The following is a 16,593-nucleotide window of genomic DNA, read 5'->3' as shown; positions in this document are numbered from 1 at the left end:
TTTTTTTAAGGGCTGAACCTATGGCACATGGAGGTTCCCAGGCTAGGGGTCAAATAGGAGCTATAGCTGCCAACCTATGCCAGAGCCACAGAAACGCTGGATCCGAGCCGCGTCTGCGACTTACACCACAGCTCACGGCAATGCCGGATCCTTAACCCACTGAGCGAGGCCAGGAATTGAACCCACATTCTCATAGATGCTAGTCGGGTTTGTTAACTGATGAGCAATGAAGGGAACTCCTGTAGGTAATCTTATTCCAGCCTCACCACAACCTTCTAACGTAATTATCATTATCTCCATTTTACAGAGGAGCAAACTGCTGTGGACACAGGTTAATTTACTTGTCCAGAATTGTGGAGAGGACATTATTATTGCTCACCAACACCTAGTCCCCTCTTTTTCCAGGAACATGGGAGGATGGACCTCCCACCTCTCTTGAGGTTAGATGAAGTCATGTGACTTTCTTTGGCCAAGGAAGGGTGAATGGACCTGACACTGGTCGCTTCCCAGCAGAAGCGCAGAAGCGCTGGTGTCTGACCCCCAGTTTTCTCCCCCCTCCTCAGTGATCAGGGAAGGCGATGCCACCGGAAGGTGCACCCCTGGGTCTTCACACCGAAGGCAGCTGCCCAGAGCCACTCAGACATGTAACGAGCCTTTGTGTCAGCGAGCAGACTTTGCTGCTGGTGTTTGCTTTTGGATGTATAGTTGATTTACAATGTTGTGTTAATTTCTGGTACAGCAAAGTGATTCAGTTACATATATGTATATGGAGATATTCTTTTCCAGAATCTTTTCCATTGTAGATTATCACAAGGTATTGAATAGAGCTCCCTAGATCTTTGCTGTTTAAGCCACTGAGATTTGGGGGTTATATGTTCCTGCAGCCTAATTTAGCCTATCCTGATTGGTGTAAACATCACTCAGCTAAATAAGCAGCAGAGCTAGAATTGGAACCCAAATGTGTCTGGCCCCAAAGCCTGTGTTCATAGCTATTTCTCTAGGTTAGCACCATTCTTTGGGAGGTATCTTTTGCAAAATTGGCAGTTCTTCTAACTCTAGCATTCCATGTAAGCTCTGTGAGTTTTGATCTCCAAGGAACGTAACTTTCTCCTTCAGCTTTCATATACTTCCTGTGTAGCCACATTTCTCCTCAAATGAAGTTTGGCAAAAAAAACAAGAGACTCGCCTTCGGAAGCAGCCAGCACACCTAACACGGGTGTGATCGGCTTCTCACTCCTGCTCTCCTCCAGCCAGCCTCTGCCTCTTGCTGTGATCCCCATCTGGGAGCCCTATTCCTGCTGGAGGCCCTTTGGGGAAGATCCAGTTGGGAGCCTAGGGTTATTCCCAGTGTTATGCCAGGGAAGGCAGATTGTTGCTATGGCACCCGCTGGGGGGGGACTTAGAAGGTAGGACAGCTGGCGGAGTGACAGAGAACCAAACACCTCCAAGACCCTGAGGAGGTGGGGGAGCTGAACCCTGAAAAGGGAAGCCCAGAGGAACATGGGAGGATGGTTCGGTATCACTGGTCTGCAGTGTGTAAAAATACGACACTTTATTTTTCAGAACAGTCCTAGATTTACATTACAATTGAGCATGTACATAGCACAGGGAGCTCCTGTATATCCCGTTGTCCCCTCCACAGTCTCTCTAGTACTAGCATCATACGTTAGTATGGTACATCCGTTACGCTTAATGAACCAATATTGATAGACTATTACTAACCGAAATCCACGCTATATTCGAGGTCCCTTATTTATTTATTTATTATTATTATTATTTTTTTTTTTTGTCTTTTTAGGGCCGCACCCACAGCATATGGAGGTTCCCAGGCTAGGGTCAAATCGGAGCTATTAGCTACCAGCCTACACCACAGCCACAGCAACGCAGGATCTGAGCCTCATGTGTGACCTACACCACAGCTCACAGTAACGCCAGATCCTTAATCCATTGATTGAGGCCAGGGATCAAATCCTCAACCTCATGGATGCTGGTTGGCTTTGTTAACCGCTGAGCCACGGCAGGAACTCCCCCTTCATTTTTATCGAATGTTCTTTTTCCATCCCAAGATCCCAGCCAGGAGACCATATGGCATTTAGTCCCTCAGAGACCTGGCAGTTTCTCTGACTTTCCTTGCTTTTGAGAACCTCGACAGTTTTGAAGAAGGCTGATCAGGGATATCACTGGATGCCTGTCTGTTGGAATTTGTCTGTTAGTTTCTCTCATGGTTAGACTAGGGGTTTGAGAGTTTTTTTGAACAGGATATTTTGAAAAGCTTTTCCAGGTAATTCTAACTTGCAGCCAGTGTTACCCAGATAATTAGCAAGCAAGGGACAGACAGGCTCTTGCCTCCCCCAGGGCTGGGCACACAGAGAGACCAGTACAGACTTGCCGATTGTCTGTGACAAGACTCAGGTCTCCCTTCTTGTCCTGGAATCAACCATGCAATTGACCCTGTGACTGCCCAGTTGAAAGCGTTGAGCCTGTCCTCTCACAGTTGTTATAGAGGGGGATGAATAGCCCCTAGGGAAGAAACGTCCCAGGGTGACCAGCCAGGGACAGAACAGGGGCTCTGGGAGCTGGTGAGTCCTTTTAGCAACAGGAAGAACACTCATGGCCGTTGTATCTGATATTCAGCTACCCTCTAAAACACCACACTAATTGACCAATGAGACTATTCTCAACCCCCATTGCCCCTGCCCTCTTACAATCATAGAGGCTGAAAAAGTGACACTTCCCCAGTATCTTTTGTGGCATGAATGGGTCACATAATCCAGTTCTGGCTAACAGGATATAAGAAAAATTTGCCTAGAGTTGTGGGGAATGGGGATGAAAAGCTTCTGAGAAAAAGTGTTCACCCCTGATCAGATAGGAAAAACACATGAAGAGGGCTCTTTTTACTTTGGCCATCACCCTGCATCCTGACTTTGGAGGAAGGCCTTAAGATGTGATATCTGGAGCTGTGGCAGCCATCTTATAACCATAAGGGAGAAGATGAGAGAATTTGGACCCTGACCCAGTGCTCTGGCATCTTGAAGTTGCAAAGCCAGCTTGGTAACTGTCCACCTCTAGACTTCTTAGTAAGCAACTCTCCTTATGCTCGAAGTCCCTGTTAGTCAGTTTCTATTACTTGCAGAAAAACGCACAGGCTCTGTTACTGGCATGATCCTTAGAGTACAGATGAGACCTGGAGAGGTTAGGGACTTGCCTGAGCTGTCCTGATGTGGAAAGACATGCTCTCTCAGGCGATGTTGAGCAAAGAGTGGTGGCATAGCTGTGGGGCAGGGGTGAGGCACTAGGAGCCCTAGGAGAGGAGCAGGGAGCCAATGCAGTTTTCTGAGCCCAAGGGAAAGGGTTCCAGCTACACAGAGAGAAGGTTTGGGGGACTATGGCCAGAAAGCACGCATGCACACTTGCAGGTGAAACAACAAAGGGCAGCCGCCATCCAGCAGGGGCTTCCTTATGGCTGTCTCCAGAGAGCCTGCAGGAAGGAAGGAAAGGCAGTGGCTGGGATTCAGTATAGACTAAAAGGACCTAAATTTAGATCAGACATGCCGGGAGATGCTAGGAAATCCATTCTCGATTCTCTCTCTCTGCAGTGCTTTGGCCTACAGTGCACACCCAGCTATGGTTTCTAATATGACCCCCGCCCAGCAGTCCTCCTCGGTAGGCAGGGCTGAGAACTGTCCTTTGTAGGTGAGGCCACAGCAGCACCAAGCCACACGGTGGAGAAAGGCCAGAATCCTAGTGTCACGGGCCCTGGTCTCAGCCATTCTCCCTGGGAGGGGAGAAAAGTAGCCTGGATTTGTAGCATTTGCTGGTTTCCATGGTGTAAATGCTCCATGGCTGATTTTGCCAGCATTTAAACAACTTTCCTACAAAATTGCTGGCATTTAAGAATTGGCTCTTATATCTTGTAGGAGCCTGTGCCAGCGCTCTGGTGTTTTGACGCTACCGACCACAGCCCCTGGCCCATGTTCGCCATGTTCTGAGTCCAGTCCCCTCCTTTCTGGTGGCAGGTCTGTCCCTCTCCCACCCCGACCCTGGTGGTGGGTTTTCATCAGCTCTTGGTCCCACAGCTCGATGCTGCCATGTGTGTCCCCACCATAATCTCTGATTTGCCACCTCAGCTTTCCCTCAAGCCTGAGCCCAAATTCCTGCCCCTGGCCCCTCTTTTTTTTTCTTTCTTTTTTCTTATCTTATCTTTTTTTTCTTTCTTTTTTTTTCCTCTTTAGGCATGAACCCACAGCATATGGAGCTTCCCAGGCTAGGGATCAAATCAGAGCTGCAGCTGCCAGCCTACACCACAGCCACAGCAGCACCGGATCCTTAACCCACTGAGCAAGACCAGGGATCGAACCCATGTCCTCATGGATGTGAGTCGGATTTGTTTCCACTGGGCCACACGGGAACTCCCCTGGCCCCTCTTGCTAACTGGATGGCTGGTTAGGTGACCCATTCCCTCTGCCTCGGCCACAGCTGCTCTGTGTCACTGCTTGTTTGCCTAGATCTGCCCTGGGGCCTCGTAGGGTCATAACATTCCACCCCAGGACTTGGGACTGGGGTGTCTGGCTGGTGACAGAGGCAAAGGCCCTGGGCTCTCAGTCTGAATTTCTTTCACTTTCCAAATGTCACACTCTTCCCTCCCAGCACTCTGAGACCACCTCAAAACCTGGATTCCCTCCCTTCTTCCTGAGTGCAGCCTTCTCGCCCACCCTCATTCGCTCCCCACTCCTTCACCGAGTGAAAAGATGTCTCAACCTGACTCACAGCACCTCCAGCTCTCCAGGACCCCTGTCCTTCCAACCTCCCCCCCCCACCCCCAATCCACCCATCTGGTGACTGCATCTTCTCTCCTGCCTCCAAAACCTAATTTTCCATGCCCCCCCACGCCCTTATTAAGGTCTTATCACCGTTCCACGACCCAAATCCTAACCATTACTACCAAGGTTTATGTCAAACCCATTCCCACCCCTGAAGTCCCACCGAACTTCAGCTGAGCTCCTCCGCGTGGTTGAGCGCCGCTTCCTCCAGGAAGTCTTCTCTGATTGCCTCTCCTCTTCTCTGTGCCTCCTGAGTGAATTAGATCATCACACTCCTCTCACTGCGATATAGCCATTTATTTGCTGGTCTCTCCCATTGGGTTTTGGGGAGGAGGAACTGAGTCACTTTGCCTTGAAGCCTGGCACATGGAAGGTACTCCATAAACACAGTTTGCTTTGATGATGCCTGGGGCTAATGGTCATTTCTCTTGTGACACTCTAAAAGCACTTCCTGTTGGAGTGCCTTCCAGCTCCTCTGCTAGACTGGAAGTTCTTTGAGGCCAAGAACCTGTCCTGTTCCTCTGGGCCCTTCCCGGCACAATAGCTTCAGGCAGGTCCTGATGCTGGGGTGCAGTGGATTCTTGGAGGAGGGTGGGCAGAATCAGGCGTGTGTCCCATATTTCTGCAGGCACACCTCACTGTTGACTGAAACAGCTCAAGAGGCCATTGAGTTTGAGATAGTTATTTATATGCTCACAAAGTCCTCACCCAGAGTACAAAGGCCCTTGGAGGGGCAGGGGGCCATGTGTCCAGTGCAGAGGCTGGGTGGCAGGACAGGCACTTGGACCAAAGGCAGGAGGGCTGGAAGCCAGGCAGGCCGGATCCTGAATGGCCCATCCCATCCTGGAGAGACCCGAGGAATTTTTGAATGTGTCTGAGGGGCTGGGGACCGCTTATGAGGGCGGGTGAGCCCTCTCCTCTAGCCCTCCACCCTTCTTAGCGGGGAACATGGGCTCTGGCTCCCAGCTGGACCCCACGAGCAGAAATGTTCTTTTGGTTTTCCTGTTGGAATCCCTCGAGCAGGAATGTTCTCGTGGTTTTCCTGTTGGAATCCTCGGGGCAGGAATGTTCTCGTGGGTTTCCTGTTGGAATTCCATGAAAAGCGCTTTCATTCTTCCAGCCTCATGCCCCTGAAGTTTCAGGGGCATGGGGTCCTGAGGGAGTGCCATGCCTGGCCCCTCCCAGGCTCTGCCCCCGGGCTCTGGGTATCTAATTAGTGTGCAAACCTCCTGCAGGAGGGACTCTTCAGCCCAGACGATGCTGCTGCTGCAATTGCTGAGCTAAGCTAGAGTGACTTCTGTTCTGCTGCTCTAAACGGGGTCCACTGGAAGTAGCCAGCCCTGGGCCAGGGTGACGAAGTAGGACGGGGTGGTGCTGAGTTGGAGCCACACTGCCTGGGTCTGGATCCGAGCTGCTCACCAGTTGGCTGTAGACATATCTGAAATGCTCTGAGCCTCGGTTTCCTCATCTGAATGGTAATCGAATCTATGACATAGAATTGCTGGGGGGTGATAAGCAAGGTAGCTCCCCCTATCTCCTTTCACTGAGCCCAGGACCAGGTCACTCAAGACCCACCCTTGATGAGGTCCTGCCACCCTTGGCCATTGCTGGGCAGAATCAATCTCATCACAACTCCTTTCCCAGGGTTGCTTCCCACTGCCAGCACATCTGGCCAGGCGTTAAGGGTCACATGCAGGTGCCCATGAGCCCTACCCATGGCCCCACCTTGCCCGGAATGCTTGGCAGGACGAAGGGCCTCTTTTGGACCATGGGTGTTTGAGGAAAGAGGCCAGTGACTGAGGCCAGAGCAAAATGTGTCCAGCTGGCATTGCTGCTACTGAGGCTCAGCTCCTGGGACAATTGCTCAGTGATTCTCCCACTGGGTGCCTCCCATCCCTGCCCTCCTTCCTCCTCCTCCTCCTCACCCCAGCCTCCTTCTGCTTTTTGGGCCACTTGTGTATTCACCTTCTCTCTGAATCTGTACAAAACCCAAGTTAGGCAGGTGAGGTGTAGACCACCTTCCTCATTTAGGGAAGAAAGTGAAGCTCAGAGAGACTAATCCTATCAGTAGCTCACGCTTTTCTGTTAATTAGAACTATTCTGGGGGAGTCCCATCCTGACTCAGCTGAAGTGAATCTGACCAGTATCATGAGGACAGAGGTTCAGTCCCTCATCTTGCTCAGTGGGTTAAGGATCCAGTGTTGCCATGAGCTGTAGTGTAGGTCACAGACACGGCTCGGATCCTGAGTTGCTGTGGCTCTGGCGTAGGAGGGCAGCTGTAGCTCCGATTCCACCCCTAGCCTGGGAACTTCCGTATGCCACAGCTGCAGCCCTAAAAAGACAAAATATATATGGAGTTCCCATTGTGGCTCAATGTGTTAAGAACCCAACATAATGTCCATGAGGACATGGGTTTGATCCCTGGCCTCACTCAGTGGGCTAAGGATATGGTGTTACCATGAGCTGTGGTATAGGTTTCAGATGTGGCTCAGATCCTGCATCGCTGGGGCTGTGGCATAGCCTGGCAGCTGCAGCTCTGATTCGATCCCTGGCCTGGGAACGTCCATGTACTTTGGGTGCAGCCTAAAAAGAAAAAAAGGTGTTTTTTTTTTTTTTTTTTTTTTTTTTTTTTTGTAATAGTTAATTTGCCCACATGGTTGATGGATCAGAATTGTATGAAGTTGTGTAATCAAAAACTCTGCATCTCTCCTATCCCCTCTCAGCACAAGGTAAGTGCATTTTCTAGCTTCTTAGGTATCCTTCCAGAATATCCTCCTAGGGCTTGTGGGCTGATTCCCCACTCCCCGCCCAGATGGTAGCATCCTACACGCTGTGATGTCCACTCACCAGACCCCTTGGCAGTCTCTCCCCATCAGTTCCTAGAAGGTGTCCCTCTTCCTTTACCATCACTGACCAATTGCATTGAGCATTTGTGCTGAAGGATCCGTGTGGATTACTTTATTTAATCATCGCATCAAATGCCTGGGGCACTCCTATCGTCCCCCTTTACAGTTGAGAAAATTGAGGTGTGGAGCGTTAACTTAGTCCAGGGGGACGTGCCATGGGGTTCCAGCGCCCTCATCCGCCCGTGCAGCCTCAAGATTCTGGAAGGACCAGCCTCTAGATTTAATCCACCTCCCAGTGAATAGTTTGCATGCAAACACCCAGCTCTGCCGAAAGCCACAGTCTTTAGGCTGCCAACTAACACACACCCAACCGCTCTTTTTCACCACCCACGAAGGAGCGGGTCAGAGTGTTATGTAAGTGGTGAGATATGTGCCATTGTCTCACCAAGTGCCCACCATGTAAACATTATTATTCCCATTTTCTGGGGGAGGCAAATGAAGCTCTGAAAGAGTGAGCCTCTTCTGTACAGGGAGCAAGCCAGGGTTACAACTCAGGTCTCCAGATTTCCCTCCCGTGGCCCTTAAAGTCTGACTCCGCTTCCTCTGCCTGCCTCCTGAGACCAGGGAGGTGTTGTCTGGGCCCCTCTCTGGGAGGGAGGTGGGGGCTGGGCCTGGGGCCCCAGATGGCAGCTGTGCGGGCAGAGCAGGCTCTGGGTCAGCTTGGGTGGTGGTAGGGAGGTGCTTCTTGAAGGCTGTAAAGAGGCTGAAGGTCTGTCCCCTCCCCAGAACCTGGGCTTCCCGGGACAGAAGGACCAGACTCCCTCCAATAATGCCGGGCAGCTAAAGTGGCTGCTGGGCGCCCTTCTTCACATGGCACTGGCTTCTCTGATCAGCCAGGATGACAGACTCTGCTTGGTTTCTTGCGCTTCCCGTAAATGCTTTGGGGGCTGGGATGGGCCCTGAGTCACCTGCTGACCTCTCAGGCTGTTGTTCTGCTCTTCTGGGGCCTGGGCTTTCCAAACTGTCCCATCAAAGGGCAGACATCCCCAGGGTGGGGTGTTGAGGGCTCAGTGTGAGGCTGACCTGAGCTCACAGTGTGGGGAACTGTGGAACCTGGGATGTGTGGCCATCAGTAGGAAGGCCCCGCTCCGTCACCCCCACCCCCTGGGTATCCGTTTTAGGGTCAGCACCAGGGGTGCCACGGGTGAGTCAGGGTGGTCTCAAGGCCCGTCCAGCTTTGGGGCATATGGTTCTGCTAACTCTGCATCGCCTTCCTCTGGCCCCTTCCCGCCAGGCTCCTTCCTCTGCCTCCCCCTCCCGCCTGCCCTCTGCTCTCTTTCCCAACATTCCCAGCCCCGCCTCTCCCCGGGAATCGCAGCAATAACAGCCACCATTTATTGACCACATGCCACATGCATTAAAGCTGCTATTTATCAAGCCCTCACTGTGTGCCAGGCATGTGTGAAGCATTTACACACACGCACATGCACACACGTGCCTTGTCAAATTCATCCTCGAAACGCCCAAGGGAGGGAGGTACTATTATTATCTCCTTTTTGCAGATGAGAGAATTGAGAAATGAAGAGAGCCGTTCAAGGTCGCAGGGCCAGTGCGTGTAGGGAAGGGCTGAGTGAGTGTGGGCCGGGCGGGGAAGTCAGCTTCCCGGTGGGTCATGGGGGCTGGTGCACAGGCGGTGAGCAGAGACCCCCGGGCTCCCACCCCACCTCTAGGCTGTGGGCCACAGGCTAGGTGGGGAAAGGAAGCGGTCCACTGTTCGCCTCCCTCTAGTCTGGTCCTCGTGAGCGGTCACCCTTCTGTCTGTCCTGACAGCTGTGAGCTGGGGCTGGGGATCAACAAAGAAAAACCTCCTCCCTCTTCCCCACTTTTGGCTTTTCCGTCTCTCTGCATCTTCAGGCTTCTGTATTCTCTCTACTTCTCTGCCCCACCTGGGCCTCTCTCTGCTTTCATCCATCTTTCTCCATCTCTTTGTCCTGGAAGAGGGCAGGGCGAGGCCTCTGGAGCCCAGGTGGGGTCGTGCCCTCATGGCAAAAACCTTTAGAAGCCCCAAGAACAGAGGGGCTCCTGTTATTACAGTTGGATTCTTTCAGCCCAGAGTTCAAGGGCTGCCTCAGCCTGGTAGGCCCACTGGGGGCACCCTCTTGGCCCCCGGACACATCCACTGCACAAAGCCCCCTGCCCCCAGTGGATTTGGGAGCTGGGTGACTAGCACGAAGCCATTTCCTCTGTGTGTGACCTCTCACCCTTTTCTCTTTGGGATGGTTGCCTGTCCCCCAGGGGAGGTGGTTGCCTGTCCCCCCAGCACACGGGCCTCCCTCACAGGTGGAGGACTCTACCCCTCTCCGATCCTACGGGTCTCTGCCCATCTTGCTCCTTCCTGGTTCACCGGATCTCCTGGGTGCTGTCTGGGCCTTTATTCTGTTTCCTGGGCCCTGCCCAGCACATGCCAGTGGGGGGGCTGCCTTCCCAGACACACCTGAGCGAGCCCTTCCGTGGGGCAGGAGGGCAGGCCCGGGAAGGGGTCACCCTTGGAAAGTGTGGCCTTTTTGGCTTTTCTGAAAGTTGCAAAAATGTGGCTTTGTCTGAGCAAGTTAAAAAAGAAATCAGTGCCACCTCCCACAAATGATACCATTTCTCAGGCTCGCAGAGCCGCGGTGGGTCGGCAACTAGGACATTAAAAATAGCCTTGTGTTTCCCAATCTTACGGCCTCTTGGGGGCTGCAGGGAGAGGCCTTGGCTGAGCTGGGTTTTCTGGCCCATTGTCTGCCCACGCTGGGTTAGGGGTGGGCGTGGGGGCTGTTTGTAGGCTCAGTACTTCCCGGTCGGAGAAGGGAGGAGAGAGAGTTCGTGGCTAGGATGAGCCAGATAACGCACACTTGAATGGAGTCGCTCTTTGGGGTTTATTTTTCCTTTCCCAGGCTAAGAAATAGAGTATGCTCCATTTTGAACTTCAGTTTCCACCAACTGTTTTTTTTTTTTTTTTTTTTAATTTTTCCCCCTCTGCTTTTTCTTTTTTTTCAAAAGTGTGCGGGGGAGACTGAGATACAAGGTCTTATTTCCATCTGGGCTCTGGCCCAACAGCCTCGACCAAAAAGTTACTTAAGTCATATTTCCATCATCTGCAGATGGCTGTGTATTTATTTCTCACCAAAGTAAAATCCCAAATGGACTGCAGATATTTGCACGAGTCAAAACTGCTTCCTCCTGGCAGGGTTGGGATGGGGCTTTGATCCTTCTGAGAAAACAGAAATGTTGGCCCCAGCCCGGCAACAATGGCGCCTTTGGGATTTCGTAGAACTGCCCGAGAGTTAGGCCTTGAGGGGGTGGGATGGGGGTCCCAGGGTCCAGGGGGACCATATCCTGGAGCCAGGTGTGGGGGTTTTGAGAGGCAAAGCCGAATGAGTGATGGGGGCAGAAATCAAAGCAGGTAGGGTCACTGAGCAGGTGACTGGCCCAGAATAACCCTCTGGAGGATGGCAGCCACCATATGAGTTCTGTGAACACGACTCTGTGCGGAGGGAAAGGCAAACTGTGGAAAATTACTCAGGGAGAAACTGCCACTCCTGGACACAGAGCCCCGCTGTTAGGCCAGTGTTGTCTGGCCCCCATCTCTTTCTTTGCTTCCTCACCCCCAGGGCACTGAGCCTGGCACAAGGAGGCGGCCCCGGGCCTGAGCCCTGCAGGTTCAGCCCTGGGTCAGGAGGGGCAGCCCAGGTGGCCACTGAGATAGGGCCCATCCCTGCCACCAGGGGGCACTCTCGCCGCCCCCAGGGTGGAAATCCTCAGGGTGACTCCGGCCCCCTTTCCGGGACCCCACTTCCAGCTTCCAGGAGGAGAGGGTGGGAGGGAGGGAGGGGATGGGGAGAGCTCTCAAGCTATGGAGGCCCCATGTCAGGGCTGAGGCGAATGAACATAAGGAACCAGAGGAACAAAAACGGGAAGAGACAGGACGCCAAAAGCTTGCGTTCCCACTTTTCTTCCCTCTGCCATTTCCTGTTTCTCATTTTCAGTGATGTCCAGTGTGCATTTACATCGTTCCCTCTGCCATTTCCTGTTTCTCATTTTCTTTTCTTCCCTCTGCCATTTTCTGTTTCTCATTTTCTTTTCTTCCCTCTGCCATTTCCTGTTTCTCATTTTCTTTTCTTCCCTCTGCCATTTCCTGTTTCTCATTTTCAGTGATGTCCAGTGTGCATTTACATCGTTCCCTCTGTCTCTAGGCTTTTGTTGTCCTGATTTTCTGGCTTCAGGTCCCTTGCGACCGTGCTGATTTTTGTACAGAGTCCTAGGCTGTTACTGCCGTCCGTTATAAAATCACAGATGCGCCCTCACAGTCGTGGAGGGTGGGCCTGTGAGCCTCCAGTTGGGAGTTGAAGGCCCTGCAGGGGAACAGAGCTTACCCACAAAGGAGGCAGAAAACTACGAGTGCCTTTGTATCACTTCCAGAACCTTCTCGGCCTCCTCAGGCTGCCCTTTGCCCAGCCCCGTATGATTCCTCTTAGCCTGGGCCCTCTTGGCATCACAGGCGGCAGGGCCTGCGTGGGCTCCTGTGCCCTCGGGGCTGCCTTTCTGGGTGGAGGCCCCGCTGTGGCTCCAGCACCCAGTGCAGGGAGCTGGGTCTCTGGCTTGGTTTCTCCCTGGCTCCTCTCAATCTGGGTCAGTCAGCAGGCCCGTTCCCCCACCCCAGGCCCGCCCTCTCTCCCCCACATCTTGGCTCAGGGCTCTGTTTTGCTTTGAGACTTTTTTTCAGCAGGGCGCAGAGTTGGCCACCAGTGTCTCTGGCCTGGCCCACCTCGAAGCCTGACCCTGACTCACGGCCCTGGGTCCTGACAGGACGTGGTTCACACCGGTTTAAAAACCTCTGGACGGCAAAGTCACAAACCATCTGCACCCGCTTCTTCCGCTCGAGACATTATTTATGTGTGCGGCTTTGTACTCGGTGCTAAATGCGGCCTGTGTGAAGGCTGTTAATTAACCCTTTGAGAAATGAGCTTCCCATCAGGGCAGGGACAGGAACCAGGAATGTGTTTGTAATCAGGTAGTTAAATGCCAATGATTTATCCTGCTTCAGATTAGCAGCTTAATGAAGCCAGAGGAAGGGGCAGAGGAGATGCCCTCCAAAGCGGTTTAAATAAAGCCCGTTTTGTGCACACAGATTGTCAGAAGGGCAGGAAATTCTAAATCAACGGTGCTCCTGGGCCTTGGGGAGGAGGCAGGAGGTGTTCGTGGGAGGGAGTGGGGGTGGCAGGCCGCCAGAGCCTGCCTGTGGGAGGTGCAGGGGCAGAGGAGGGCGCTCAGGAGATGGTATAGGCCGCGCTCCTGGGCATGAGTTGTGTGGCCCCTTCCTCCTTTGGCCATCTGTGAAATGGGACCATGCCTGGCCCTGCCTTCCTCAGAGGGTGACTGTGGAGGGAGAGGAAAAAGTCTGAGGTGCAGCCATCCAAAGGGTGATGATGCTGCGGAGACATTGGGGTGGAGTGGGAGGTGACAGAGTAGGAGGTGAGACTTTCATTCCCACGTTGGGAGGAGGGGCTGCGGGGAGGACATTAAGAAGTTTTCCAGGAGTTTCTGTGGTGGCTCAGCGGGTTATGAACCCAACGAGTATTCATGAGGACATGGGTTCAATCCCTGGCCTTGCTCAATGGGTTAAGGATCCGGCGTTGCCATGAGCTGTGGTGTAGGTCACAGATGCAGATCAGATCTGGTGTTGCTATGGCTGTGGTGTAGGCTGGCAGCTGCAGCTCTGATCCGAGCCTGGGAACTTCCATATGCTGTGAGTGTGGCCCTAAAAAGCAAAAAAAAAAAAAAAAAAAAAAAATGTTTTCCAGAGGGGCCTCTCTTCCCTCACCTGCAAATGCAGATGGTTCTAAAACCTTCACAGGTGGCTCTGTGATTATAGTTTCCCTGGTGCTGGAAATAGTCCTCCTGAAATGAGAGGCCCCCTTTTGGGTTTTCCTCAGCCTTGGTTTCCCAGCCCAGGATGCATGGTCCCCCACCCTTCCCAGATGCAAGGAGGGTGGTGCTGGCTGGGGGGGTAGGGAGGGCAGGCGGGAAGTCCCACCATTCCCGGCTGGGCGTGGGGCTCAGGGACTGAGTGGGCCACCAAGGCCTGCTCCGACTTTGAATGGCGACTCTTTACATTCTGTAAGGCGTGCCTAAAAAGCACCATTGAGAGCGAGGGCTCAGACGCCTGCACTCAGCCAAGCTTCCTGTCAAAGCCGAATGAGCCCAGAAGACAAAAAAATGCATTCACAGCTCTGAGCCTTCCCTGCTTCCCAGGCTGATTTCATCTGAAAATATGCCGAGTTGGAGAGAGGGGAGGAAAAAGAAACGGAGGCCAGCCTGATCCCTCAGTGACCCTGCGTCTGCTGGGGGTGGGGGGTGGGGGGCTGTGTAACCACTCGGAGCCACACACTTGCCAACTTAGAAGGGCGTTGTGAGGGGCAGATGAGATAATGCCCAGGAAGAACAGCTTCAGCAGGAGAGGCACCGAGAGTGCTCCCGCCCCCTCCTCCCCCTCCTCCGACTCCCTTCTCTCCTCCCGCCTCTGCTCTCTCCTGAGGTCTCTCCATCACCCCTCTGTGCCATCCCGAGTTCAACCAACCCCAAAATTCTTTCCGTGATTTACTCCGTCCGCCAAACAAGAACAAACTCGCAGGTGACCAGAACCGGACCATTTGTAGTTCAGCCTGACTCATCAGCGAAGTGACAGTCTATGTGTTTGGGGTTGTTGCTTAGTTCGCAGTACTTTAGCAAGCTGCCAGGTGATGCTGCTGCAGACTGAAGCTTGAGAACCACTATTCTAGTGCATGTGAGGGTTCCCCAAGCCTAGAGGTGAGGCAGGAAGGAGCAAGGACTTTTCTCACTTGGAAATGGCCCCCGGAGCCCTCTGCTCAGAAGGACCCCTCTTGGACCACCTCCTTCTTCTCTGGGGCCTCTAGCCGTTCAATGGGGACCCAGAAATCTGCTCTCCACCCCAGGAGTGGGGAGCTGAAGCTGCCTTTGGAGAGTTTCTGTGCCCTTTGGAGGCTGACTCCTACCTCCCCATTATGGCGGATCCATCTCCTCACTCCTGAGGTCGGTAGACAACCGAGAACATTTCTCAAACGTGTCCCACCCACAACCCTCAGCCCGTACCCCGACCTGGGGTCAGTAAAACTACCAGCATTCCCAGCGCCGTGGTTTTCCCACCTGGCGGACACATCTCAAGAGAGCTTTCTCTGTTAATGAAAATGGCCCATATCTGTGCCATCCAATATGGCAGCCACAAGCCACAGGTTGCAATTGAATCCTTGAAATGTGGCCAGAGTGGCTGAGGAACTGAAATGTAAATTTCTTTCTTTTAAATTAGTTTAAATTCAAAGAGCCACCTGTGGCGCGTGGTGGCTACTGTACTGGATAGTGACATTCTAGAATGTCCCCTAATGCCTTTGTCTCTGACGTCTACCTTCCCTGCACCCTTGGCAGCTGCTCCTGCCCTACTGGAATCCCGGCCCACTGCATGGAGGGGAAACTGGGGCCTGAGAGAGAGTTCCCCTGGGATGGCTAGGAAGCTGGGGGGACTGGGACCCACCCCCTACCCCCATTCTGCCTTCCAGCCCAGGCCTCGCGCCAGGGGCCCCATCGGACCCTGGCCTCTGGCCGAGGTGTGGGAAGTTGAATGTGATGAAACCCAAGCCCCCTTGGCTGGGGCCCAGCTGTGGTTTCACACTTGAGCTGTGGAGTCGGGGCGGAGGCGGCTGGAGAGGACCGTCAGAGGATGGGAATTCGGGTGGCCTGGCCAGCAGGCCCTGTGAGCAGGAGCTGTCCCCAAGGGGGTTTCCAGGCCGAGCAGGCTGCCAGACTCCGTGGGTGCCTCCTGGTGGCCGAGGGCTCCGTGTGGCCCAGGCCCTGCTGTAGGGAGTGACAAAGAAGGGACAGAGGAGGTGGTGAATGAGTGTGTGTGATTGAGTGTGGTGACTGGGGGACTGGGGAGGGGCATCGGCTTCCCTAGGGAGGAAACCAGACAGCTCACTCTACCTGCACCACCACCATCCCCCCCAACTACATAATTTGCAGGGCCCAGTGCAAAAGAAAAACTCAGGGCCCCTTGTCAAAAATTATTAGAGACTGCAAGAAGGTGACAGAGTGTGAACCCAAATGCGGGGCCTTCTGAGTGTGGGGTCCTTGGCGGCTGACGGGTTGCAAACTCAGGGAGCTGGTCCTGCCCCCAGTGCCTGAGATAGATCTGGGGGAGTCTCGAAAGGACAGAGGACCTGTCTTCTGGCCCATTCCTCTGTCCTCAGCCACTGGGGGTGCCTGGAGGCAGACAAAGGTTTTGAGTCTCTTTCGGGACATCTACCCCAAGTCCTCTCTCAGGTGGGCAGATGCCTTCACCCTGGGGAGGGAGGCTTCAGAGACCTGCCCTGAGCCCTGCCCCAGCCTCAAAGGTGAGGGGACGGGAGGGGGGGGGGCAGGGGCAGGAGATAAAATACAGCATGAGGTCACAAAAGCAATGCATGTTTCTCGAGTGCTTACTTCACGCCAGATGCCAAGTGTCTTGCCAGTGTCGTTACCTCATTCGATCTTCCTAACATGGCAGGAGACAGGTCTTTTGTTTGCCCCTTGTAGAAGTGGGCAAACCGAGCCCAGAAGGAGGGGCTTTCTGCAGTGAGGGAAGTTCTGTATCTTGATCGTGGGGGTTGTTACATGCACGGATATGTTCGTCAAAATGCATTAAGCTGTGCACCTAATCTGTGAGTTTTTTGCATGTACATTATCCCGCAATAAACTTGATTTATTAAAAAGTATATATTGAACCAAGGCACAGAAACTTTGAGAACTTACCCAAGGTCACATTCCTAGTAAGTGACGGAACTAGAATTTGTAACTTAGGTGCCCAACTAGTGCCAAGCTGGTGCAAAGAGCACCAG

At 53.2% G+C, this 16,593-nt stretch overlaps 1 long non-coding RNA gene across 10 annotated transcripts in view; it reads left to right on the top strand.

Annotated features, from left to right (window-relative positions):
* The window catches only part of LOC106509843 (uncharacterized), a 148,817-nt gene that overhangs the window by 126,859 nt on the left and 5,365 nt on the right, over positions 1 to 16,593 (top strand). The window lies entirely within an intron of this gene.

The sequence above is a fragment of the Sus scrofa genome, chromosome 3 (assembly GCF_054392235.1).
Source record: "Sus scrofa isolate SSC_HxYL_T2T_F1_AM1 chromosome 3, Sscrofa_HxYL_maternal_Yorkshire_Landrace_v2.0, whole genome shotgun sequence".
NCBI lineage: Eukaryota > Metazoa > Chordata > Mammalia > Artiodactyla > Suidae > Sus > Sus scrofa.
Note: the sequence above shows the minus strand (reverse complement) of the source record. Positions and strands in the feature narration are given on the sequence as shown.